Source organism: Sus scrofa, chromosome 9, assembly GCF_054392235.1.
Source record: "Sus scrofa isolate SSC_HxYL_T2T_F1_AM1 chromosome 9, Sscrofa_HxYL_maternal_Yorkshire_Landrace_v2.0, whole genome shotgun sequence".
NCBI lineage: Eukaryota > Metazoa > Chordata > Mammalia > Artiodactyla > Suidae > Sus > Sus scrofa.
The window spans coordinates 139,464,314-139,491,682 of NC_139391.1; the positions used below are offsets into that span (position 1 = coordinate 139,464,314).

At 53.9% G+C, this 27,369-nt stretch overlaps 1 protein-coding gene across 2 annotated transcripts in view; it reads left to right on the forward strand.

Annotated features, from left to right (window-relative positions):
* PLXNA2 (plexin A2) overlaps nt 1-27,369 on the forward strand; it is a 212,273-nt gene that overhangs the window by 99,046 nt on the left and 85,858 nt on the right. The window lies entirely within an intron of this gene.

The window sequence follows — 27,369 nt, forward strand, 5'->3', positions numbered from 1 at the left end:
CTGCGGCTCAGGGGTCCTCGGAAGCCTTTGCGGGGAGTCAGAGAAAAGCGGTCGGGCCAGCCACTTCCCGGAGCCTCTCTCCAGGCCACAGCCCCTGTCTCGGCGTGTGATGAACAGCCCCGCAAGAACGGGCTGGACTGCACAGAGCAGCTTGGTGTGATTAGTAGGTAGATTTACTGCTCCCGGGCCCGCAGAGTCTGCTGCTCAAGGGAGCCAAAGAGGTGTAAATAATCCAGGCCTCCAGGCTGGGCTCAGTCCTCGGAGAGACAGACGCAAGAGAGGCCCCAGAAGGAGATAAAAATCTTGGCCTGAGCCTTAGACGGATGCAGGGTAGAAGCTGGCCAGCTCTGGGAAGCTGCGGCTCTGCCTGCAGAGATGGGGAGCCCTGGGACATGGGCTTCTCCCCTCGGCTGGCTGACAGCTCTTTGGACAGAACGTTATTGCCCCGAGTTATATATTTGCTCTGCATATGGGGGAGCAGAGAGAAGGCAGGTGCAAGGAAAGCCAAGGTGAGGGGGGAAGAGACGCGTGACCCGGGGATTCGGCCAACCTTAAAGGAGGCGCAGAAAGCCAAGGTCAAGGACTTCCACTCATTCCGTCCGTGGGTTGACAGTGGGTCAGCAGGAGGGGTGGTCTTGGCGTTGACCTGAGCATGGTTAAGATAATGGCCAAAAAGGGAGAAAAGGACAGTGACGCCGCCTCGGTACCAAGGACCTTGACTTGGGCTGAACAAGGATGCTGCCCTGGAGGACCAGCCGGCCAGCTTCCTCAAGGGGCCCCCTGCTCAGGGTCTTGCTCAGCATGGTCTGCGAAGATTCCAGGTGTCTACCGTCGGGCTCACCCTGCCCAGAGTCCCCCGCCCCCGCCCCCCGCCTCTTGGTCTGTGTGACCTCTGAATCGGGGACGAGGGACGAGTGGAGGGAGGAAGGAAGAGGTGAGCACATGACAGGGAAGCAGGGCTGCAACTCTAACGTGAAAACTTCTTCTTGAGACTAGAGGGCACGATCCGATGCTAATTGTATGCAAATTACATTCAGATCCTGGTGAACCCACCTGGTTTTTAACCGTCCTTTGTGTAGCCCTTGCGGTGGAGGCATAAACAGGTCCAGACGGGAATGTGGAACCTAAAAAAACACTGCTGGGCATGTATTTATTGGGAACGACGTCAAAATGGAAAAACATCCACATGCATATCATTCGGACACTACCCGTAACGTGCGCACCGTCTAACGAAGGAATGAGTCCTGTACCCGCATGTCTATACCATCAGCCTTGTCCTCCTCTTCTTCTTTGTTTGTAAGACAGACGGTTATCTCTTAAACAAAAATGGTAGATGGGCACCACACAGAGTCAAACAATCCAGAAAAGGAAATAAGTTCCCACACCCCACACCCCAAAATGTAACACCATGTGAGCATTTGATGAACACCTTTCCAGATGCTTCCGCAGGAAGAGAGGATACAGACAAGAGGATGGCTGGATAGATGGCCCCCTAGACAGGTGCATAAAAGGAAGGTCAGAAGGATCAAACAGACCCACATTATACCCGATATTTTCAAAAGACATTATGCATGGCTGGGAACCAGGCTGGGAACGCTGGATGAAAGCTCTTTCTTGGGTCCTGTGAACCCCAGGAAATGGAAAAGCAGAAAGAGCATATAGAAGTGACAAGTGAGACCTCAGTGGAACTGAGAAGGTGCCAGGGCGCAGCTTCGGGCTGCATATCTCTTACCCAAATGAGATGCTTTCTGAAACTGAATTCAGAATGCGACCGAAGGCGAGGGCTGGAGGCCGCTGAGAGGCCTTCAGGGAATACAGTGACCTCTTGGAACAGGATCTGATGTCATCTCAGAGCGCATCAGGTCTGGCTAAACCAAGTGTCCGCAGAGCTTGTTTCTCAGTATCCGCGCCTTTGTTCTCATCTTCTGCCTCCGCTGCCCAGTTCTTGTCTCTTGGCACCAAACGGCAGAGCTCCGTCGTGGCCTGTCATGCTGAGCAGATCCAGGAAGGGTTAGGGTTTAGAGCCCCGGGCCGTCGGCCTCAGGTAAGATCTTTGTCAATGGCACCCCCTCTGCCAGGCGGAGCCTGGATCACGGGCAGAGTCAGAGGGGCCGGGGGTGGAGCTCGGAGGCCTGTCACGCGCAGACTGTGTCGCAGCAGGTGGCCCGGTGATTCACCAGGGGCTGGTCCAGGGAGGAGGACCATCTGTCCGCGGCCCAGCAGCTGCAGGTGCAGAGTTTGCAGACAGCTCGGACCTCCTCCGAAAGGCGCCGTCGGAAGTGCAGCAAGGGAACAGGCGATGGCAATGGTGCCGGGTGACCTGGGCTCTGGTCCCGCTGGAGCTCTCACCCGACCCGGGAGCCCTCGCAGCCTCAGTCCCCTCCCGTCTAAAACTGACGAGCTGCGTCTGAGAGCAGGGTCGTCTCCCAGGTCCGAAGCCTCGTCTGGATCCCATCTCATCATCTCAGAGCGGGGTGGCCTTGCGCAAGTCAGGTCACACTGTGTCTCACAGGGCTCAGTGTGAGGCTCGGCCGACGCTGCACAGGGGGGTTTCTTTGACCGCCTCACGCCCCACAAATTCTCACATTGAGACTCTGCATGGCCCCTTCCAGCTCTCAGCCATCAGGACCCCATCAGGACCGTGAGTGGTAATTAGGAGGAAGCTAAGGGGCAGCGTGCTCCAGCCAGCAGGCCTGTGTTCTGGTCGGGGTCCACTTTAACCAGCGGGGTGATCTAAACCCTTAACTTCTCAGGGCTCCGTCTTCCTCAGCTTGATGGAGATAATACGTCTACCTCTAGAGGCTCATTCAGACCCTTGAAAAGACTTCTCTCTGGAGTTCCTGTTGTGGCTCAGCAATAACGAACCCGACTAGTATCCATGAGGATGTGGGTTCAATCCCTGGCCTCCCTCAGTGGGTTAAGGATCCAGCGTTGCTGTGCCTGTGGCTTAGGCCAGCATCTGCAGCTCCCATCGGACTCTTAGACTGGGAACTTCATATGCCGCAGGTGTGGCCCCCCCCACCCCAAAAAAGATTTCTCTCTAAGATCTCAGGCTTCCTCTCCATCTCCAGAAGCACAGGCAACCGCCTTGAGGTGAAACCAAAGGAACAACTGGCTGAAGGAGAGTTTTATGAGGCCATTTGCTCTGGTATGAACTTGCTCCCTGAAGGGCAGACACTGCAGCGAGAGTAGACATTCCGGCTGGTTGTGGATACGCATAGTCCTGTTTAGAGGCGGTGATTTAAGACTTTGGAGTTCCCTACAAGACCGAAGGCCTTAGAAGACCTTGTGGGAGCCGGGACTTCCATCACCCACTCTACAGCAAATCTCCGGGCAGCCTCGTCTCACCCCGACCTTCCCCCGGAGCCAGACTCCTCCCCCTGCTCCCCCCCCCCATTCATGGCACCTGTTGTATCCTCGATGCCACAAGCGAGTTGAATCAAGTCTCCAGTCTCAAGCTCTGCCTAGAGAGGTGTTCATCTCCCCACAGAGCCAGACCCATCCAGTGTTACTCGTGTGTGTACCCTCTCTCTCCCTCTGTCTCTCTTTCTGTGTGTGTGTGTCTCTCTCTCTCCCTCTCTCTCAGTTAATTAAATGTAATTAAGAAGGGGAACCAGTAAGTGTGGGGTCCTTAGTACCACTGCCTAACAGTCGATGCTAATGTACTGTTCGTAGATCTAAGGCCGGCCCGTCCCAGGGGAGCGCTTGGGGACCGATTCCCCAGTCTGACTAATGGCCTAGGAGCTCCATGGACAGGATGCCTGGTCCTTCCCTAGAAAGTCCGCCCTGGCTTCCTCCACTGCACCTCGACTGGCAGAGGTCAAGGGAGGGAACACAGCCGCTACCCCCTCCTCAGTGTCTAATGCAAGGCAGGCAGGGAGTCCAGCGGAAAATCGGGCGGTGAGCCAAGTGAAAAACCACAGATGAAAAGAAGCGTGATGCCCCCCGTTTCCACCCCGCTCGTCAGGCTGGCCACTCCCAGAAAGGGAATCTAAGTCTGTGCTCGGGGTGGATGGGAAAAGAGTTTGGGGATGGAAGCAATTATTCTATTTTATACTTTAATTAGTTTGAATTAGCAGAGGGAATAGAGGCATAAAATGATCCAGCGAAGGGTGAAATGGAAAAAGGGCGTCACAGCGGAGAAGAGCTCCATGCAGGCTGGAAGGGGCCTTGGGAACAGCAGAAGGGCTGGCGAGGGGTGTGTGTGTGTGTGCACACGCGGGCGCGTGTATTTAGGGTGCTTGAGGGCACAGGACGCTTTGAGGCCAGGAGAGGCAATACAGTGCCAGGGTTAAGGGCTGGAGCGGGGGTCAGATCAACCTCGACGCAGTCTGCCGCTGCATCCTAGGCCTGTGGCCTTGGGAAAGTCATTTCCCTTCTCTACACCTCAGTTTCTTCATCTGCGTAATGGGCCCAATAAGAGTTACTGTTTCGGGGATGGGGGCACTATAGTAACTCATCTAGCCCAGTGTCCAGTCAGTGGCAATGACTATTAGCATTGTCATGATGTAGTGGTAGCAGGGCTTCTGGGACCCCAGAAAGGGCTGGAAGCATCCCCACAGTAAGTCGTGGCTGAGACAAAGATCGCCGTCTCAGGCAAATACCTCCAACCTGACATTCCTGCTGCCGCCTCCCAAGGGACACCTCAGACGCCTCGGGCCTGGCCGAGTGACAGCAGCAGGCTGAGTCGGCCATAATCTGCTATTTATTTTTAAAACCCAGGAATGTGCCCAGCAGACTAAACAGTCTTGCTCCCCTTGATACAGGCCAAGGCGGCCCTGGGCGCATGTGAGAGGCCCAGGAGGCCGGTATTCCAAGCATCCGTGGAGAGGAAGGGGGGGACCCGAGCCCCGGTCACAGCCCCAAGTCTTTAGGCCCCTGTCCAAGTGCATGTGTGGACACACTGGGCTCTCCTTGGGCTTTGCCGTTTCTGACCTCCCCCAGTAAGGCAACCAAGCCTCAAGCTCGTTGCAGAAGATGGGGCTGTTATTCTCTGAGTAGTGGACACTCCGAGCCCAGTTCTGAAGGCCTGTAGGTGGGTCGGTCATCGGCCCATTTTCTTCTTAGGTATTTGCTAGGTAACAAACCACTTCACAATTGTGGGGCATAAAACCACCACTTCCGTACGATCACAAGCTGTGTGTGTTTGTTCAGTTCTCCGAAGAGGGCTTTTCTCTTCTCTGCAACATCTGGAGCCCCCACTAGATGACATGAGGGGCTTGGGGTGACTAGAACGACGCGGGCTAGAATGATCCGGGTACTTTCTCTCACAGGCCCGGGCAAGTGGGAACCGGCAGGCTGGGTTGGGCTGGGACCGCGGATCAGGGTGCCTCAGACAAGGGCTCTCCCGTTGTCTTGGGCTTCCTCACAGCATGGTGGCCTCCAGATGGTCCGACTTCCAGAGCACGAGAGCTCACAGGGTGCCGGGAGGGAGCGTTCCCGCAAATGAGACAGAAGCGTCACTGCCTTTCTCACAGAGTTCTCCTTTCCACCTGCCTCTTCACTGCCGCACCACCAGCCCCTCAGGCAGTTCTGATGCGTGCCAGGACCACGCTTTGAGAAACGAGGCTCAGGGAAGATAAATGCAAGGTTTCCTGTCTCCCGGGTCTTGAACCACCGAGCGTCAGAGCTGGTCAGGACTTCAGAGATCACCCGTCCTGAGCCCGGATGGGAAGCAGGCGGCCCCCAGGGCATGGAGCGGGCCCGCAGCCGTTATAGCTTGTGGATCACCCACCCCAAGCCCAGAGTCACCAGAACTGATTCCCCTGAACTCTCAGGGGCGTGCCAGTCGCTTTAAAGCTTTGCTGTTGATGGACTGAAGGTTGTGAAGGCCCCATCAAACGCGGCTCTGAAATGCCAGGGGGAACCGCGAGGGAATCCGTCAGGAGTGGGATCGTGCCACCTGGAAGTCGCCCGGATGATGGCGTGTGATTTTTTCAAAAAGGCATCCTGGCAGTCCTACCGTGGCACCGCCGCATCAGCCCACTCAGAAGCCGGTCCTCCTGGGTGACTCGCCTTCACATGCAGGGCACGGGACGTCACGCCCATGGGTGACGGGAAACTGACTTTCTCACCACCTCTGCCTTAAATCATTTCAGGGAGCTAGAGCAAGGAGAACTTTGCCCTGGAGTTCTTAGAAATCAAAATTATCTGGAAAGATCACAAGGCCACCCTTCTCTGAAGGTCTCAAGTGCAGGAGAGGCCACCCTTCTCTGAAGGTCTCAAGTGCAGGAGAGGCACCCCACCGCAGCTCCTTGCGCTGGTTTGAGACTCTGAGCCAGTCGGGAAGCGGGTGGAAAGCCAGAGCGGGCGCCTCTAGCAGAGGCCACCCCAGCAGTGTCCACCGGCTTCTCCAGGGAATGGATTTTGGTGTCCTTGGTCTGGGGGAAGCCCTGTCAACTACAAAGCTGGACCGAAGGCCAAAACTAGGAAGCATTTTCAAAGGGCCTATTGTGGTGTAAGCATGGTCCGTCTCTTACCTGGGGCCAGAGCCGCTGACCTGCCAAGCCCCTAGGCATCTCAAGACTTGGGGGAGAGGGAAGAGAAAAACAAATGCGGGGAGCCGTACTTCCAGATGTCCCCTGCTCATTTATTTTGACATCTCAGACTATTATTTTGATTGTGCACGTTTGTTTAGTCCGGGCGATAAGGCTTCCCAGGGCGCAGGCAGAGCGTGCCAAGGTGTATTTTTACAAGGCGGTCGGTCGAAGTCTCTGTAACAGGAGCCCTGCCTGCTGCCTGGACCAGGAGGCCTGGGCTGAGCCGGGGGAGCGGGGGAGGGGGGGAACCCAGGAGGCAGGAGCTGGAGCAGAGCCTGAGGGACTTTGGGGAGAATTACAGAGTTTGCAGATTAGGAAAGTGAGGATAAGCGAGTTTCTGCTGTACTTTTGTTTTCAAATGTGTCACTTTCAATCCAAGCCTTGGCTGCGCATGTGTTTCTGGTTAAGGATGCAGGACCCCAGTGCGGCCCAGGAGCTGCGCGCGCCTTTTCCGCGGGAGGGGCCGAATCCTGCCTCCCGAGGGAGGGGGCACGGGCACTGGCGATCACCCCAAGCCTGGCTTTTAATTTTTCTCTCTTTCCTGCTCCCATTTCCAATGTCAGGGAACAAAGAGGCTGACACAGAGCTAGTTCCCTGGCTGTTGATACTCTCATTGGAGCATTTATTTTTATAAATATTTTCACATGAGGGAAAAAGGAAATGCAAACCCACCCTATTAATCAGACGCTTGGCTTGTTGTATTTAAGAGAGAAAACTCCAGCCTCTTATTTTAAAATCCTTCAGCTTGGAAAGAAATGACTGAACACAATGCCCAGGCTGGGAGAAGCAGTGCCAAAAACCCTCATTTCTCTAAATGGGCAGGGGGGCTGGAGACGCCTCTAATCCTTGGCAAAGGATGCGGTTTCTCTGTCTAGGTAGGATTGCTGAATGCTGACACTCTGACTGCCCAGAATGATGAAGAGATGGGAAATCATTGTACCTCAGTAGCAGAAAGACCCCCCCCCTCGTCTTAAAGATGAGAAAAAACGCTGCCCAGAGAGGGGAGTCACTTCCTAGATCATTCTCTGAATTAACCAGAGAAGCCAGAATTAATCCTTATTAATCTGGTCCAGCCTCATATTCTTTTCCCAACTTGACAACGCTTCACTCAGCCCTGGCAAGATAGAAAGCTGGGTGTGTTAAAAGACTCTCCATTAACAAAAAAAAAAAAAAAATTAAAAAAAAAAAACCTGAGGGAGTTCCCATCATGGCTCAGTGGTTAACGAATCCGACTAGGAACCATGCGCTTGCGGGTTCGATTCCTGGCCTTGCTCAGTGGGTTAAGGATCCGGGGTTGCCGTGAGCTGTGGTGCAGATTGCAGATGTGGCTCAGACCCCATGTTGCTGTGGCTCTAGCTTAGAATGGCGGCTACAGCTCCAGTTGGATCCCTGGCCTGGGAACCTCCATATGCCGTGGGTGCGGCCCTAGAAAAGACAAAAAATAAATAAATAAATAAATAAAATAAATTAAAAAAACCTGAGCCCGAGGGAGCCCCTGAAGATGTTCCCTGAAGATTAAAATAGGGAGTGATTTGCATATCATTCGCATGCATAGACTCATTCGTTCAACAGACCACCAAGTGTCTGCCGTGTATGATGCATAGAGCCCTCCACTGACAAGTGATTTGCATATGCAGATATGGACAGGGCCGTCTTTCTAAGCAGTATCCCAGTAAAGATCTTATAAATAGCGCTGCCCTGAAGATAGATGCCTCCTTTCTGCTCTTTAGCGCAACAGCAGCTCTTAGTCTGCTTTGCGTCTAGATAAATAAAATACAATCCCTGCCCTCAGGGAGACCACAATCTGGTGGGGAAAGAATGATGCATAGACAAATCAAGCCTAAAGTGGGCAGTGTTACAGCAGAGCCATGCAGGGTGCTTGGTGATCGAATAACTCACGCCAGCCAGCGGAAGCCCTGTCCTTGTCCCTCCATCCTTGGGGCCTCAGAGGACTCACCCTCTGCCTGACACAGCAATCCAGAGCTGGTTGAGCTTCCGAGGTTATCTAGCGAGAAGCAGTCCTTCCTTTTATAGATACGGGCAGGAGTCCTGAGGGGCCAGGAACGCCTGAGACCTTGAGACCAGCGTTTCGACCAAACCAGAGTGTGAAGAAGTAAGACAGTCATGGATGATGGGGCACTTCTTGGTCACCAGGAAGAGCGTAGGCTCTAGAGGCTGCCTGCCTGCCTGCCTGGCTGCCTCAGGTCCAGTCCCGTTTCCACCACTTACTGCTGCGTGACCTTACGCAAGTCGCTTCGCCTCTCCGGGCTTCAGTGTCCGCATCTCTAAAATGGGGATAGTTAGGGCATCTGCTTGAGGATTAAATGAAGTGAATTAACACACTAAAAGCATTCCGAAAAGTACTTGGCACATAGGACCTGCTTAATAAAGCTTAGTAGTAGTAATTATATTTTTATGGTCGTGGCCCCATGCAAAATTGCCGGGCGGAGCCCTGCAGCTCATGCTCCACATATAGCCACACCTAAAAAAGAAGCTGAACCACCCGCCTCGCCTCTCAGCTCTCCTGATGTAAGATGTGTGGAAAGGGAACATATAAGTGGTGTTTTTCTTATTTTAGTTTGCAAACTTGACCTCAATGAAAACAACAGTCTCCTGAGATAAGCAGCATTGTCCTGGCCTTTTTTTTACAGAGAAGAACATTGAAGTTCAGTTTGGCTAAGCCACCCGCCCTGGGGCCACCACACTGGCCAGCAGCAGGGCTAGGATTCCCCCCTTGCACTTGTGAAGCCCAAGCCTTGTGACGAGTCTTCCCGAGACAGCGCCCCCTGGCGCCGTGTGGCTGCAAAAGGCCTGCCCTCCTGCTCTCACCCACAGCCCTGCAGGCTCCAGACCAGCTCTGGCTCACAGCTCCACGCTTCACACCCCCAAGAACACGGAGCCGTGCACTTTTTTGTTTAAAAAAAGGAAAGTGAGTCCTGCCCAGGCCTGACATGGCCAATCACAGGAGGTGTCTCTGGTGGTCAGAGCGGAGTGAGAGAGGGCGCCCGCCCCAGGAAACTAGTGTTTTTCCTGTGCATCAGGCCAGGCCTTTCGCAAGCAGATCTCAGCTCCTTACGGCGACCGTGCCAGGCGGGTATTATCACCCCTGCGACCCAAGGGAAAGTCCAGAGCAGCAAGGTTTCGCAGCCAGAGCAAGACCGTTCACAGATTCCTTGGAGTGGATACAGGGCTGAGGCGTATGTCCCTGTTCTTGCAAAAGCCCCTGCCCCCTCTACCCCCGTCCTCCCCGCAGCCCTAGGAGGCGCGGTCAAGGCGCCCAGGGGTGATGTCAGGACTCCCCTGTGCGCTCTGCCGCCACCCGCAGCCGTCGGGCAGAGGGACACCTTTGCAAGGAGGGCAGGTGCAGGACACCTGGGAGGCACGGCCCGAAGCCCCAGTTCAGCCTCTTAGGTGCAACTCCAAGTGTGAGCCAGTCAGACGGGTCTCGGCTCTCTTGCTGGCCCTGCCCAGGGGATCCTGGACCCTAGAAAGCCTTCTGTGCTGCCGTCTTGAGTCTGATCCGGCCACGTGCGGGGCTGCAGAGTGACGCCCCAAAACCCTGCAGCCTGCTCCTCAGCGCCTTGCCAGAGCGCTCCCTCCCGCTCCCCATGTGGAGTTTCTGTAACTGAATGAGTTTTATTTAGACCGTAACATTTAGTGCCACTTTGGATTTCCAATTAGGCTTCAATCAGATGCCGAGAGTCTGATTCGTTTTGTTGTTTTGATCGCCACAAAGACGGCAGCGTCGGAGGAGCCGTCGAGAAAAGTTATTTCCATCCACTGACAACTAGGACAGCTGCTGCGGTGTGAAGATGCAGCTTCGGAGGTGCCAAGAGGGGCCGCGGGCCTCGGGAAGGGGGCGGGGGCGAGGGGAGTCAGGGAACCCTTGGAAAGAAGCCTGGCTTAGGGCTCTGAGGGGCCCGGCTCCTACATCGTGGTCTCCCCAGAGGGGGTGGGGAGGTGGGTGTGGGGCCTTAGGCAGCTTGAGGTTCCTTCTTCCCCCCCCGGGGCGGGGGGGAATCCGGAGCTGACACGGGGGCTCCTTTTACCCAGGAGAGGTTCCTTGGGCACGGGGTTGCCGTGACTTGGGAAGCTGATCAAAAGTGGATTTTTCCAGAGTAGGGCCTCTGAGCGCCTCAGCCAGAGCCACTGCCATGCTGAGTTCCAGAAATACTGGGGTCGGAGAGAGGGTTTCTCACTGCCTGGGAGTTCGGACCAGCAGCTTACCCAGGCTGCCTGTCAGACAATTTTCTCTCCGGGGCTGGCCCAAGGGCCAAAATTTAGAATCCAACTCTGAACTGCTGGGGAGCTGGGGGTGGCGGTGGGGGGAGCGGAGCGATGACAGTGGGGCGATAGCAGCGTGATGGGCGTGGCTAAGTTAGGATCCTGCCTTCGGCTAATCATCAAGGAGTCTCAGGAGTACCTCTGTGTTAAGGCCACCTGGAGCCTCATGTCCCCATCAATAAAATGTGCAGGATGCTCCCTGTGCCTGGGCATTTGGGGCATTCTTTGCAGCCTGGACACAGGCAGCGGCTATGTGCACAGCCCTTGGAGGCCGACCTGGGTCTGGGTGTGTGTGCTTGTGAGAACAGGGGTGTGGGGGATGAGTGAGGCGAACAGGTGTCCCTTTGTGTCCCAGCGGCGTGGAAGGGTAGCCACACCAACGCGGACAACAGGGCAGGGCTGTGCTCAGGGGGCGGGGAGGGGCCATGCTCCTTCTCTTCCAGGCCTGCTGTTTTCAGAGCCCTGCTTGGCTGCATTTTTCCAGGTGGCCCTTTGATCTTTCTGTAGCCTGCCCAGCTCAGGGACCCAGCATCTCAGCCGCAGCCTCTACTTCATCGTCTGCATGCCGCAGTAAAATTTCCAGAGCCTTCACCACTCTGCCTGGAGTAACTTACTCTCCACCCCAGATATGTCTCCTCCCCCACCCCCCCAACAGGTTGGGGTTTGAAATTTGCACCAAGGAGAACCAGCTGTGTCCTCAGCTGGTGGGGGGGGGGGCTTAGCAAAGACTCTGGGTTCAGTCTCTGTCCCTCAAGTGATGTTTAATGATGAGAAGAGGGAGCTGGGCAGAAGTGAGAGTCCGGCTGGAAAGGGGAAGATGGCCAGAGCTGAGAACCAGGTCGTAGTTAACCCCCAGCCACTGAGGAATTCATCGCTTTGAAGGCTCTGCGGTGCGCAGAGCTTGCCCTCGCCAAATCACCTGCACAGATACAGGACAGGCGCCCGACTTCCAGTATGGCATGTAGAGCGCGGGGAAGGAGAGAGGCTTGCTGCTAGACAGAGCTGTGAGTCAGGGTGGGCTTCCTGGAGGGGGTGACGTGCTCTAGGTGGGTCATGAAAGAATGCATGGGAGCAAGAGCAAAGGAGCATTTCTTGAGTGACGGAAAACATGAAGGCACAAAAAAGCAGGCGTCTTCAGGGACCCTTCCCACAATTTGCTGTCTGGGAGCCAGAGGCGGGGCTTAGAAGCATCAGTCCTCACAGCAGACCCACAGCATGCCGGCGGGCAGTCCTCAGGTCCACCCACCTGCCCTCACCAAGGTGAAAAGAGCCTCGGCCCAGAGAGACGGTGCCAGAGCCCGCCCCCCCCCCAGCCCGGCTGCTGCACCACTGAACTTGAGAGGAAGCCCGCCTGTGCCCAGCTCTTGGTGCTCCTCCTCCATCAGCAGGCCCCCTGGACAGGCCTGGGGGCTAAGTAGCAAAGTCAAGACAAAATGCCTGCACTGGACAGAGCCCAGCGTCAGGCCCTTTGTGATCGGGCCAGTCCACTGCCACTCAGGACAGCCACGGCGCAGCAGGGGAAACCTCTGCCCAGCTAGGTTCATGAGAAAGGGAGCGAGCATGCCGCCCCTTCCATGCCTGTGCCAGCTGCCTTCCCGGCTGGCAGACACCTTGGCGATCCGGGCTGCTGCTGTCTCCAAAGCATGGTTAGAGCGTTTGGCCCCTACTCGGTGCTCAGTAAGCACTTGCTGAAGGTTTGGAAGAGAGGGGAGAGAAGAGATGACAGACCAGGGTAGGAGACGGGTGGCTCCGTGGGGTCGTGTAGAGAGCCCCCCCTCTGAGGGCAGGTGCATGCATGCCCGGCTCCGGCTCTGCCCTTTTCCAGTAAAGCCCAGCTTATCCTCACTGAGCCTCAGTTTCCTCTTCTGAAAAGTAGGGAGAACAGTAACACCTGCCTGGCGGGGTTGCTGAGAAGATTGAATGATGAATCCCTGCAAGAGTCAGACCCTGGAGGAAGAGCCAGACCCTGGAAGGGGCACCAGCCAAGCCCGTTCCTTCCCTCCGGTTCACCCGACCTTCCTGCTCCATGGCCACCGAGCCCCCTCCCCAACGAACGTGTTGCTCATTTTTCATCCTTAAGTCTTCTGCCAGTTGCATCTATTTCTAGCCTCTGTCTTATGAGACAAGAATAAGAAAGGGAAACAGGTAACTGCAGAGGCTCATTTGCCGATTGTCAGCTCCTGCCGTCAGCGGCGCTCTGCCTGCTTCTCCCTGGGCGCCTGGAAAAATCATCGTGACCTTTTATTTACTGGTTGATGTGGTCGACTCTTGGCTTCAGGTCTACCCTCCAGCCTACCCTCAGCCTCCTGATCCCTCCATCAGCCCCGCCCTGGCTTCCCGCCTTCCCCCCGCATCCCATGCAGGAAGGGCAGGCTCTCTGAGCCCCTCTGCCTTCATGTTCAGATTCTTAAAAACCTTTGGCCTGGAGAGGAAGAAGAACCAGAATTACTGAGCTTTCCTGCTCCGTGCTCCCACAGGGAGGAATTCTGCTCCTGATCCTCTCCCGCAGGCCGCCTCCTCCATCCCAACTTCCCTGGGAGCTAAACGGAGATTCCGGCTGGCAGGGGACTTGCCCCAGAACTTTCAGTAAGTCAGCAGCACAGCCTAGAACCACGTTCTAGAGCCCCCAGTTCCTCATCCCAGACGTTGCTCTTTGAGCTTTACAGGTATCCCCTCTTTTTCATCCATTTCCCCCCCAACTCTGCCACTCCCTGCACCAGCTCCTGGCCTGGCTGGTCTTTGTCCTTCCTCCTTGAGGCCAGCTATGCATCCACCTGTGGCCCCTCTGAGCCCATTGGGCTGAGGTGTGCAGCCCTGGGGCATGTGGAGGTAGCAGCTGGCGTGGTGACAACTAGAGAGGTGACAGGGAGACAGAGATGACTGACAAGTGGGTGCTGACAAGAAGATAAACTATAGAGGCCCCAGGAGGCTGGGAAGGAGCCAGGCAGACCCAAATTCCAGTGTCTGGATGGGCTACATGAGTTCACTGTGTGTATACAGCACACCTCTGTGTGCGCACGCTTGCATGCACATATGTGCATAACATACAAACTGGCTTCTGTAGAAGGTGAGCCGGGGTAGAGGCGGCTCCTCGGGCCATCTGCCTTGGATTCCACAGAGCCTCCAGTGCCCGTGGCAGAATCAGCCAGCCTCTCAGCTCCCTTGAATCGGGGGAGAGGAATTTTAAAAGCCTCTTGTGCAAGTCAGCTCCGTGCTTTCCGAGCTCTCTTCTTGGCCCTCGCTGTCAGCATCAATTTTCTGCAGGGAGTGATTTAACCTTCATTTATTCATTAATTCTTTTTTCCCCTTAACTTCATTAGGTAAGATTTATAAAGGTGCTGAATTGGAAAGGTCACCTGTCCGTGGGCCTGGGACACAGTGTGCCTGCATTGCTTCTCCTGAGCTTCCTTCCAGGATTGCTCTGGCGGCGGGGAGGGGAGTGGCAGGGGAGAGAGTGAAAGCAGAAACTGCGGCTCCCCAGGAGGGCCAGGCAGCCAGGCAGGTCGAAGCCTCTGCACCTGCCTGCTGTTGGGGGTGGCGGTGGTGAGCACCATGGGGGAAGGGCGGGCTCCAGGATAAGCCCCTCAGGAATCCTGGCTCCATCTCTTGCTATATTGACCTTCACCAGGTTATCTAATCTTTTTAGACCTTTGGCTTCCTCTCCGCTAATTTGTCTGTAATGATAGACTTGACTTTATCAGGTGTTACAGGGGTTAAAGGCCGAGAGGTTTGTACAGCGCTGAATGCAGCAAACGGTCAAGAAACAGTAGCTTTTTAAAAAGGTCTTGGGAGTTCCCATCGTGGCTCAGTGGGTTAAGAACCCAGCATAGTCTCCTTGAGGATGCGATTTTGATCTCAGTGGGTTAAAGATCCGGTGTAGCCGTGGCTATGGGGTAGGCTGGCAGCGGTGGCACTGATTCGACCCCTAGCCTGGGAACTTCCACATGCCACCGGTACAGCCATAAAAAAAGAAAGAAAGGAAGAAAATAGTAAAAAGATCTTGAATTATCTGGACAAGCCTGGCAGTGCTCAGCAGTCATCAGCTTCCTGACCACTGGAGACTGGCACGCAAGAAGTCTGGATTTTTCCAAGAAAGGAAGCCTCCGTAGTCTATGATGGAGCCCATCTCCAGAACCACAGGAAAAACCTCAGCTCAAGGAGAAGCCAGAAGGAACCAAACCACGGCTTGGTGTTAACCTTGCTTGCTGAGCCCCAGCAGATGTCTGCAGGAAGTCGGGCTAAGCTGGCATGCTGCTGTGGGCTGGCCACATGCAAGGTCTGAGGCCCACCCAGCAATTGCCCACCGTCATGGGCCTTTCCCAAGTCTCGGAGGCCTGCTGGGCTCGGCCTCCCGCCATCTCAGCTCAAGGAGCTGTTTCTTTCATTAACAGCATCCCCAGAAGGAAGGGAAGCCATGCAGACTGAGGAACCGTGCGGCTGTTTTGAACCCGCAAGAAAACGAGAGTGTCTGTTTCCTGCCCCCTTGATCCTCACGCCTCCACCAGAACCAAGAGCGTCCCGGTTCCCCTGCTCGGAATGCAGTCAGCTCTCCGGGCTTCTCTAACTTTAAGGAAAAACCTCCCATCTGGAGAGCACCTGTCTATTTGGTGTCTCTTGCATTAGGCTCTAAGGGGACCCAATGGAGGTCAGAGGTACCCCACCCCCACCCCCACCCAGGGCCAGTGGGACCGCCGGAACTCAATCAGTGCGGGAGAAAATAATTTTAATAGGAAGCACGGAGGGAAGCAGCAGGCAAACCTGTTCTGTGTGCCAAGCTGAGAATATTGGGTTTGAAAACGATCGCCAAGGATTACAATAATTCATTTTATTTTATCTCATATTCCTACAGTTGGGGCCTCTGGTATCTACCATGCAAATTTAGGCCCGAGTGCAAATTGGAGCATGCCCAGATTAAGGAAGAAAATTCTAGTTCCCTCAATTTTTTTCAGATTCTTATTTCCCTCACCTGGGATCACCTACTGGGTTGCCACGGATGGGCTCGGGAATAAATTCCAGGAGAGGAAGGAACCCTAGGGTGGAGTAGTTGTGACCAGCGCCTCCTCTAGGCTGGACGGAAGGCACCGAATGCTGGGCCCCAGACGGCAGGTCTTGGAGGAGCCGGGGCCTTCTGGGAAACAACCATGGGGAGACCTTAACCATGAATCTGGCCCCAGAGGGCTCCTTACTCCAGGCCGGCCACCTGCTAGGTATGATTTTAATTTGTAGTGTCCCCTCGCTCCCAGATTTCATGAGAGTCTTTGTTAGTAAACAGTGCCTGACCTTTGTGGGGAGGCAACATTGGATCATTGCATTTCATGAACTAGGGCTCTGCACTACAGGCCCTTTGGTAGAGGTACTGTTTTCAGATAAATGTAGTTCTAAACTTGAATTTGGTTCTGCGACTCTCTCAGTAGCCTTGTAGGTCACCAGAGATGCTGGTCATCGAAGAGCCCAGATAGAAAGTGACCAGTAATCCCACGTGAATGTCACAGCTACTCCTTATCATCTGAGTTGTTCCCTGGCTCTGGCCGTTACCCAGGCCACCCCGTCTGGCAACTCGGGACCCTGGAGTTTGTCCTCTCTCTTGGCCTGCTGGTGGACAATTTCCTGTCCCTGTAACTCCAGCTAAATCGAGGATGGAATGTCCAAGAAAGAAAGAAGGCCTCAGATAACGCTCTTTGGTCGGGCGTGCCTGCTGTGTCTGGTTCTACTGTGCACGAAGTTCAATTTCTTTACCTGTGGCCCTAGACTAACATCTAGTGGCCGCAGCGTAATGGTGGAAGGCGGCAGGACAGAGACTGGACCTGCATGCACCACGCATGCAGTCCTTACAGAGTTTTTGTCTCTGGGCTCACCTGGGTGGAATAGGTACCCGGGTCTCTCAGGATACCCCCCGCAGGAACACGTCTCGCTTCAGTTATAGAACAAAGGCGACGGATGTTTTGTGCGTCCAATGAACAGCCTCGTCCTTTTCAATCCAAATGCTAAGCCCTTCCCTCGTCAGGGATGCCTCTGGCCCAGAGATGTCGCTTTCCTGCATCCTGAGGCTACAGGATAACATATACAATTACTTGAAACATAAACAGTGACAGATAACCATTAGAGGAGAGTCATTCTTTTGCATTGTAAAAGCAGAGTTGGGAATTGTCACTGTTAAGAGGTAAGAGAGACACATATGGGCAGAATACCAAGAGGCTCTCATTTGTCTCTTAACATTAAATCTGAATCACAAAGCCACAGACAAGAGGCTCTTACATTCGGAGTCTGTTTTGTTTTCCTTTCTTTTAAGGAGCCAATGGAGGGTGCAAAAAACACACTCAAAACATGTATCTGGAGTTCCCCTCGTGGCACAGTGGTTAACGAATCCGACTAAGAACCATGCGCTTGCGGGTTCGATCCCTGCCCTTGCTCAGTGGGTTAACGATCCGGCGTTGCCGTGAGCTGTGGTGTAGGTTGCAGACTCGGCTCGGATCCTGTGTTGCTGTGGCTCTGGTGCAGGCCAGCAGCTACAGCTCCGATTCGACCCCTAGCTTGGGAACCTCCATGTGCCGCGGGAGCGGCCCAAGAAATGGCAAAAAGACAAACAAACAAACAAACAAAAAAAAACATGTGTCTTTCTACCACACTCTGGTCTCCCAGTGGCAAAAAACAGACTCCGACTGCCTGATCTCAAGTCTGTGACGTGGTGACTACCCTTGATTCGGTGAGATTTCCTCGGGAGAACAATTTGGCAGTTTCCATGATGACACTTGCTTATGCTCGTGTATGAAGCTCTGCTCCTCCACCTTCTTGGCTCTGAGTTAAGAAATTTAGGTGGTTACTCATAACTGCTAAACACAGTCCTGGAAAACATAGTACAGAGCAGAAGGCAGCAGCAAAAGACCACGCGTTATTCGCTTCAATTAAATGAAATGTCAGGAGTTTCCATTGTGGCTCAGCGGCAACAAACCCAACTAGTATCCGTGAGGATGCAGGTTCCATCGCTGGCCTTGCTCAGTGGGTTAAGGATCTGGCATTGCCGTGAGCTGTGGGGTAGGTCACAGACACGGCTCGGATCGCATGTTGCTGTGGCTGTGGCGTAGGCCAGCAGCTGCAGCTCTGATTCCACCCCCAGCCTGGGAATCTCCATATGCGACGCATGCAGCCCTAAAAATCTTGCATAAACAAATACATACATACGTACATACATAAAATGTTCGAAATAGGCAAATCTATAGAGACCACCAAGTGTTGGTTGGTGCTTGCCTTCGGCTGGAGCGGTTCGGGGGCGGGTGGAATGGAGAGTGGCTGCTGATGGACATGGTGCTTCTTTTGGAAGGCAAGGAAAATGCCCTGAAATTGATTGTGGTCGTGGTGGCACAACTCTGAATATACCGAAAACCATTGACTTGTATACTTTCTGGGGATGCGTTTTATGGCGTGCGAAGTCCGTCTCAATAAAGCTACTACTAAAACATCATAGGAAGGCTGGGCCCTAAGCCCTCGTTCCCCAGGTCACCTCCACTCACGAAGGCATGAGCGCCCCACCGTCGAGGGTGCAGGTGGGTAGCATCGGGGCTCCGCTGCCTGTCCTTCTTCTCCCCTTCTCTTCCTTCCCTTCTCCCTGCGCTTCTTCTGCCTTTGTCTCCTGCTCTTGCTTTTTCCCTCTGTTTCCTTCGCTTGCCACTGATCCCACCAGCCCGTGGTCTTTCCTTGACCCCCAGGAAGCTCAAAGGGGAGGGAACGAGAGAACAGTGAAAGTTAATCGCAACTGTAACGAGGAGTGATTTGTATTATTATAAATTAGTATCGCTGTCCAGGACTTCACCTGCACGACGCCCACATGCGGGGGGTGATTATCCACATTTGATGGCTAGAGAAACTGAGACTCAAGCAAGCAGAGGGACATGCCCCGTTTGTCAGGGGCAAACCAGAAAGCAAACCCGGGTCTGTCTGGCCTCGAAGCCTATTCTCCGAAGCATGAAAAGACCTTAAATATGAGGCTGGGCTTGGTTATTTATTGATGGATTATAATAGAAGTCATTTGATGGGGTTCGAAACTGCAGTCGCTAAGATCTCATCTGTTGGTCTGATATTTACGGCCGTTTATGGGTGATGTCTCTGTGGCGCCTCCATTCATTATGGTTTTCATTAAGACGCGAATCCTATTTGGAAGTCTCTTTGTCATTTTTAACTTCTCTGCTTAATTTCCCAGCCCTAATCCTTCTTCTCTACAAGCCGCGGGGGGACAGCTCCCCGTGGCTCTTTTTTTCTCAGAGTTGCGTGCAGGCAGGGGCGGGAGGGGCGAGGCATGTGTGTTATGAGTGTGTGTGACATGAGTATGTGTGTGAGCACGTGACGGGAGTGTGTGTGAAGTGTGTGTGCTGTCAGGGCGCGGGTGTGGAGGGTGAGTGGCTCCTAAGACTGTGTGTTTGTGTTCACGAGCGTGTTTGCCTAAGAGGATGCATTTGTGGCGTGAGGTGTGTGTGTCAGGGGGCTGCCATTCACCGTATCCTTTTTTTTGTTTTCAGAAGCACACAAATTCTTGAATTGAGGCCTAACCATTTGCTTCCCGAGCACAGGGGCCGTGCTCCCCTCCCCGCCACCTGCCTGGCTCTCTCCCCTGAGACAATCTTGGACTTGGAAGAGGGTCTTGAATCCAGCCTCTCACTTGTTATAGACCTGGAGCGCCTGCTTAGAACTCCCCAGTGGTAGACATCTCCCTTCTTCCCTGCATGGTCGGTTTCTATAAAAGTCTTCTGTTGGGCTATTCTTCCTTGAGAGAGGTCCAGAGTTGGTTTACTTTTTTTCATTCTTTTACATAAAATGCCTGCTCCCAAGGAATCAGTAAGAAAAGAAATCTAGGAGTTCCCTGGCAGCTCAGGGGGTTAAGGATCCAGCCTTGTCACTGCTGTGGCTCAGGGTCCTGCTGTGACTCAGGTTCAATCGCTGGCCTGGGAATTTCCACATGCTGCAGGAGTAGCTAAAAACATAAAAACAGAAATCTCAAGGGGACGTTATTTTTTTTTATTAAAGTATAGTTGATTTGCAATGTTGTGCCCATTTCAGCTGTAGAGCAACGTGACCCAGTCATACACACAAACACACACACACACATACACACACACTCTCCCTTTCTTATGTGATCTTCCATCACGGCCAGTCCCAAGAGACAGCGTAGAGTTCCCTGTGCTGTACGTAGGACCTCGTTGCTTGTCCATTCTCAGTGCAACCATTTGCATCCATGAACCCCAAACTCCCCGCCCATCCCGCTTCCTCCCCCTCCCCCTTGGCAAAACCACAAGTCTGTTTTCCACGTCTGTGAGTCTGCTTCTGTTTTGTAGATAGGTTCATTTTGGCCATGTTTTATTTTTTATTTTTACCATATTTTAGATTCCATATATAAATGATATAAGGCATTTATCTTTCTCTGTCTTACTTCACCTAGTATGAGAATCTCTAGTTGCATCTGCATTGCTGAAAATGGCATTATTTTGTTCTTTTTATGGCAGAGTAGTATTCCACCGTGTGTATGTACCACATTTTCTTAATCCATTCATCTGTCAATGGACGTTTAGAATGTTTCCATGTCTTGGCTACTGTGAGCAGTGCTGCAGTGAACATAGGGGTGCACGTGTCTTTTTGAATAGTAGTTTTGTGCTAACAGATGCCAAGGAGTGGGGTTGCTGGATCACATAGTAGGTCTATATTTAGTTTTCCGAGGAACCTCTATACTATTTTGCATAGTGGTTGTGCCAATTTACATTCGCAGCCACAGTGTAGGAGGTTGTAAAGGGGACATCCTTTGTGGTGCCTTTGGCTACCCCCAGCGCACACCCCAAAGCTCATTCCCTCTGCTTTGCCTCATGATGCTTTCCTGCCCAGGTGACTACACCCTCCTCTTCTTCCTGAAGTCCCACCTCCTCTAGGAGCCTTCTCTGCCCCTCAGCCCACACTTGACTCCCACCTTCTCTGGGTCCCCGTAGGGCTTATAAGAGGCACAGCTTTTACCACCTAAAAATGGTCTGTCTCGGAGTGACTTGGGTAAAACTCTGGTCGACCCAAACTACACATGTCGGCTTCCCAATTCCCTAGAGAGTTTGGGCATCAGGGTTGCCAGATACGGTGGTTGAGGTTGTGTACTGCCAAAGGCATGTGGCTGAGGGCCAAACTGAGTTCCCACTTACCTTACCCAGCCATGCAGCTGGAGGGTGTGCCTTTTCCAAATTGCACGGAAGGACCGTGTGGGCTAGAGGTGGCCAGGGAATGGAAGCCTCAGAGGGTTCAATCCTGTTGTCTCCAGGCCTCTCAGCCAGATGAACGCTTGATGAGGGACCCAGAGAAGGTGGCCTCCACTCCCAGTGCCTTGGCAGAGTCGGCCTGGCGCCCACAGCCCTCCTTCCCAGGGCCTCACCCCTCTGAGTAATCTCATTGCACTCTGCTCATCACTTAGCTCCACAGGCCCTCCTCCGGCTGCAGTTTAATTTTCACTTCTCAGTATCTGCCCTGAAGTATCCTTAATCTCCCCCCCCAAACCCCCACCCCCTGCGTCTTTGTTCTGTCCTTCTGGCTAGTTAGCAAGCTCTAGGAAGGCTTTGGTTTCCTTTGTTTTCAGCCACCTCCCTGTGACATCTACCCAGGACTCAGCCCCGGTGGGAGGGCCACATCCGTGCTGTTGTCACACTGAGCCATCAGCTGAAGGAGCTGAGAGGCCAAAGTTCTGTGCTCAGAGCTGTGAGACAAGGCGCCGACCTCTCTCCCCAAACACCAGCTCAGCCAGGCTTCCTTTGCACTCCACTCCTAGTTACCTGCCAAGTGTCCCTAAGGATTCGGGATTTCTGGGGAGACTCAGCCCATCCCATGGTCTCTGTTGGGTGACACCCAGTGCTGGACAAGGGAATGGCGAAGGGGCCCCCAGATCCTTCCTGACGTTAACCTTTGGGTACTGCCGCGTGAACCCTCGATTCAGCTTCTGAGGTGCTTAGCAGGGACTGAAGCTGTGCCCTCTGGGGGCGGGCTTGGCTTGGATGGAGGCAGAGCATCCCAGGAGGGGCCTTTAGCTGCGTCTTCCATGCAGCTTGCTCGTGCCCCTGCAGAGCAATGCAAGAGGTGCGTCTAGCCTGCAGCAGTGGGGAAAGCATTTGTCGCCTTTCCTCCCTCAAGACCTCCAACCCTGGGCCCCTGGCTGACCCCCTCCCCCTCCATCTCCTTTCAGCCTCAGGACCCCCTCAACACGCTCTCGCACTTGGCAGTAAAGTCTTCAGGCAGTCACTAAATAGCAGTGTTGATGCTCCAGCCCCGCACGCCCTGAAATGATAATGCATCACCCGTGGTGCGCATCCAGACGGAGCCAGATTACGCTCAGGTGGTTAAAAGTCCAGGTCTAATTAGAGTTCCAGGGAATCAAGCCATTGTATTATTAATGATTCTCCAGCAATGTTCTGATTAAAACAGTAATTTTAATAAGCACAGCTCGATGCTAAGTGTTCACTGAACACCTAATTACATCAGTTATAACTCCAAAATTATTTAAAATTCCCCTTTTTTTCCACCAGACCCGGCATGCACCAAAGAAAATAGAGACACAGACAACTCAATGATTATTTGCTTTAATTAATTTCTTAAGCACCTCTTTAAAAAAAAAGAAAAGAAGAAGAGTCTTTTGTCTGTCTTCCATCTCCCCACCTCTCCTCCACCCCTTTTTATCCCCCAAAGGCTCTGGGGCTCTGGTTACATTTGAGGCGGCCATTGAAAGAGGCCAGAAACAGAAAGCAAGGGAGGTAGAGATTTGAGCAGTCCTGGCCACCACCCTCCAGGCAAGCGGAGACTGCAAAGCTCTAATGGGCGCTGATGGCTCAAGCCTGCTGAGCACCCGGAGTGGGGCCCGGGGGAGGGGGCAGGAATGCCCAGGGGGCTTCTAGCCAGGAGCCAGCTCCCCCCACATCCTTGTCTCCCTTAGACAGGCTTTGGATGCCTTATTTAATGATTGGCCCTCGCACCTCCAGGAGGGCAGAGGCGCGTGGGTTGAGAGGCATCCCATGGTGGCTGTTCAGAAATTCTTTCGACCCGAGAGCCAGTTGAGTTTAAAAAAAAAAAAAAAAAAAAAAAAGACCTCGCATCTGTTCATTCTCTGGAAGGGCAGCAGAATTTCAGAGAACAGTCTGCTGAATCCTCTGAGACTTGATGTCCAGGGTTTTCTTTAAAAAAAAAAAAAAAATCGTGTTATCAATACGTTATCCCTCCATCCCGGAACTAACACCAATAATTCCCCCACGTCTGTGCGATAAACTTGACCCTGAACAATGCACTGCTGTGACTCTCGCTTCCTGCGACCCCCATGACAACGTGCTAGTCAGGAAGGAATGGCAGCTGCTGGCGCTCTCATGCCTGAGCGGTGAGAGAGGATCAAATGCACCTTTACTTTGTCTCTCACCACCCCTTTAGCTCCATCTCAGGCAGGCAGCGTAGTTCATCAGCTCACTCTTGGATAATGATGACAACAAGATCATTCAAACGCAGTCTCAATTCGGAATTAGAACACCCAGATCCTGACCAGAAGTCAAACTCTGAACTTGACGGACGCCCAGGTCTTTCTCCCCCAGGTCCCAGCCCAAGCCAGCAGCACCCTTCCCCTTGGCAAGACGGAGATGCAGAGGCGTGTCTTCTCTGTCTCTCACGTACCTTCCCGCTTTAGAGGAAGAGGAGAGGAAGCCTCAGTGAGGTCCCTCCCGCTTGAACGGGAATTCTCACAAGACTTCTCATGCTCTCGGAGCGGGCTGAGTCCTCCAGGGGCCCCGGGAACCCCCCTGCCGCGCTGTTCTGGCTGCAGCTCTCATCAGGCGGGTGGGGCTTCCTGCCCCTCTCCCTTTAGCCCTGATTTTCCCATAGTTCCCTCCATGTGAAGATGCTCACGTGAGGGCCGAGCCCCACCTCCACGGGTCCTCTTGGAGAGCTTGTAAGATGCTGCCCAGCAGCTCTCTCTTCTCGGGTGTTCATGTCCGAATCTGGTAGAAGGGAGACTGCACATCCCCGGCCTGCCGCTGTCCCTGGGGAGCTCAGGGACCTCCTAAGGTCCCTCCTGCGCTCTGTCTCTCAAGACCTCGCCACCCTACCCTCTGGATTTCGTGCTTCTGGCTTTTCCTGTCCGCTCCGACCCCTCCAGTCCAGAGGAGGCATCTCAAGCCTCCTAGGGGATCCTCTGGAAGGGCAGCTGGTTACAGCACCCCAAGGCCTTCCTCCAAACCTCCCGCAAAATTCCCGCTGTCATTCCTTCTACCCTTTCATGGCCTCGATCTGGGGGAGGGGATGCAGAGTCAAGGGGAAGAGAATCATGAACTTGGATCTTAAGAATCTACTCTGAAAACTGCCACCACACTTTAGCAGGCAGCTTTCATTGTATCTTGGTGCCTTTGTGGATGCTTTAACTTTTACAGATGCAGAAACTGAAGCTCAGAGAGGTTAAGTGGCTTACCCAGCACAGCGGAGTACATGGCGAGGCTGAGCCAAGTTCTTCTGACAGTAACAGTCGTGTCCTTTCCATGACACCATTATGTCTATGCAAAAAAAAAAAAAAAAAAAGAGCTTTCACATCAGTGCATGGAGCCAACAGAATGCCAGGGGCCTCAGCCACACCTAGAGAGTCTTTGCATAGTTCTTAGTACATTTACTTAAGGAGCTTAAAATAAAACCTGGATCACTGGGTAAGTGTGATTAGCTTCTCAGCAGGTATTTATAGACCTATTTTATGTTAAGAAACTGGAGTTGGAACATACAGGGGTATCTCAAATGAAGAAATAAAAAGCAGAGCCCCGTGAATTACTTAAAAAGATGCAGAGCACAGAAGAGTTGAAAAAGCATGTGACAGTTCTGCCAGGTGGCCGGGGAGCGGGATGCTGGATTCAGAGGGAAGGTCACCGAGCTTGATGGAGGACAGTTGATGGAGCAGGGATTTGCTCGGGCAGGAGAGGGACGGCGTCCTGATTAGCAGGACTGTGTGAGCAAAGGAAGTTAAGAAGGCGGCAAGCACCGTGCAGAGCTGGAGAGGAGGCCAGCCTGCCAGGGGCGGGGTTCGTGTTTGCTGACCCAGGAGCCTGTTTGCTGACCCAGGAGCCTAGGGTGGGAAGGCTGGCCCAGGGAAAGCCTGGAACATCGGGCTGGGGTGTTGGGACTACAAACTTCATCCAAGAGGAAGTCTTTCCTTGTTTTTGAATTTTGCTTTTTGTAGGGGAGGGTTTTCAGTTTGGAGGGAGGAGGGATGGATGAGCCGAGGCTGTCATCCCAACACGCTGCCTCCGGGAAGCCTGCGCTGCTTGGCCCTTCCTCTTTGCTCTGGTAGCTTTAGCGCATCTCCGTCCTGGTGCAAAGGTTTCATGAGGATGTGGGGGTGCGTCTGTCTTCCTGACAACACCGGGGGTCCTTCGGGACCGGGGCCAGTCTGTCCCGCTTTGGAGCCCAATCCCTGCGCAGAATGTTCAGCCAGTCCTGCATTTATTACTAAGAACTAAGCAGCACGCCCCAGGCGCTGGGCTGAGTGTTTTCTAAGCCAGGCCTCCCTTTAGGCCTGTGAGGCAACCTAGACGACGGGAAATGCCGCCGCCAGCCTGCCTAGGCTCGAACCCCCGCACTGCGACTCACTAGCTGCAAGACTCTCACCGAATTGAGCGATTTGCTGAACCCTGAGCCTCGGCTCCATCCTCGTCTGCAGGTCGTGAGTCTTATAGAAGCTGGGGTCATTATCCCCTCTGTGCTGCCAACCAGCGGGTGAGGCTCAGGGCTGAGGGACGTGCTGAAGGTCACACAGCCAGTCGGCACAGGGGCAGGACTCGGCCCCGGGCGGCTTGGTTCCAGGAGCCCTGCCCGCAGCCACTACAGCTTTTTGAAGAGAAGGGAACGAAGAGGGATGCAGAGCCGCTCTGGTGTGGAGGGAAGAGAAGGGGGGCCGGCGAGGGGCTGAGGAGGGAGGCGGAGGCGGGCCTGGGGCCGCGTCTGCAGGGAGGAAGGCCGCCCTGTCCTCCCCGTCTCTCGTCCGTCCTCCATCCCCGCCTGCCACGTGCTGACCGGCCCTCTGGCCGCCGCTGTGCGCCCATCCCTGGCTTTCTTCCTGGACCTTTTCGTTGGGTCTCTGCTCCTGCCTTTCTCTCCCCAGACAATGTCCTTCCCCCATTCCTGCTTCTCCAAATATCCCCAGGCTTTTGAGACCTGTTAGACCTCAAGACACCTTCCTGGTCCCTTCAGCCTGAGGCGGTGGCTCCCAGTTGGAACCCCCTATGTGACATCTTTCACGTTCTAGCTTCCCCGCCAGAGGGGAGGCCTCTGCCTCTGGGTGACTAAGGTGGTGGGTCCCTCCGCAGCCTGGTCTGTTGAATATGATGATAACGCCGAGATGAAGGAAGGGAGGATTCAAGCCTGGATGGACTAGAGAATGAGCGGAGGAATGGATAAACCCATGGACACTTTTGAAGCATCAAGGGCCCTCTGACCCCCTGTAGGTCGAGCCAGTTCCAAAGCGAGTCTCCATGAACGCAGAGGCCCAAGACCAGGCTAAGCAACCCATGCTGACCAGTCCCCAGCAGCAGAGCACGGTGGCTCCGGAGTCGCCCCTGCCTCAGTGGAGTGGTCTTTAGCCAAGTGGCCCGTCTCTGCAGGTTCTCAAAGCAGAGGCACAGAGTTCCGCAAAGCCTGGCGCCTTCCTGCCTCCCACCGCCTTGCCACAGTTAAAGGAATGAGTGGCATGAACCAAGAAATGAGCTCTGTACAGAAAGGAAAGAAAGAAGTTGAATATAAGCGTAGAGCCTCTTTTTTCCATCAATAGAGATTTAACATATACTCGTATCCCCATCTCTGTCTCTTCTACACACACACACACACACACACACACACACACACACACTCATCCACTCACCTACTAACTCGTCCTAGGAAGCTGGGAATGACAAGAAGCTGCTCCGTCCTCCCCAGGGGAGCTAGTCACTTAGCCAAGTAAGAAAAATCAGAGAGAGTATTTTCAAATCCAAGGTGTCGAGCAGGACATGCCTCAGATAGTTGGAAAGACAAATTGGAAGGTGCTGGAGGAAATGCCCCACGGACCCACCGGGACCAGAATTGTCTTCCCAGCACGAGGGACCGATGGCTTCTTGCCTGCTGAGGACTGTGTCACAGCTCAGGCAGAGAGGGGGAGCCCCAGCTCAGATCCAGTGCCTGTGGGGAGAGCTGAGCCCTCTGTCCCCTCTTTGGGGAGCACCTGTTGATGAATGTGCACAGAAGAGAGGTCCGGCCAGCTGGGTGTGACCAGGTCTAAGTCCGTCTTTTGTCATCTGGAAGGATTGCTCGCCCTACATCCAGATGACCCGGGAACTTCAACCTGTGTCCCTTCCATACCCTAGAAGCAGATTCCAGGGGAGGCATCCAGGGTGGAAAGCCAGCATGCCAGGTGTCTCTGAGGCCTTCCAGCTGGTGTCAGTCACCCCGAGAGCCAGCAGCAGAGGCACCAGTGCAGCCAGGCACCAGGAGCCAGAAGCGGGAGCTTGGTTGGAGGGCAATGCCAATAACTCTGCTAAAGGAAGCGCAT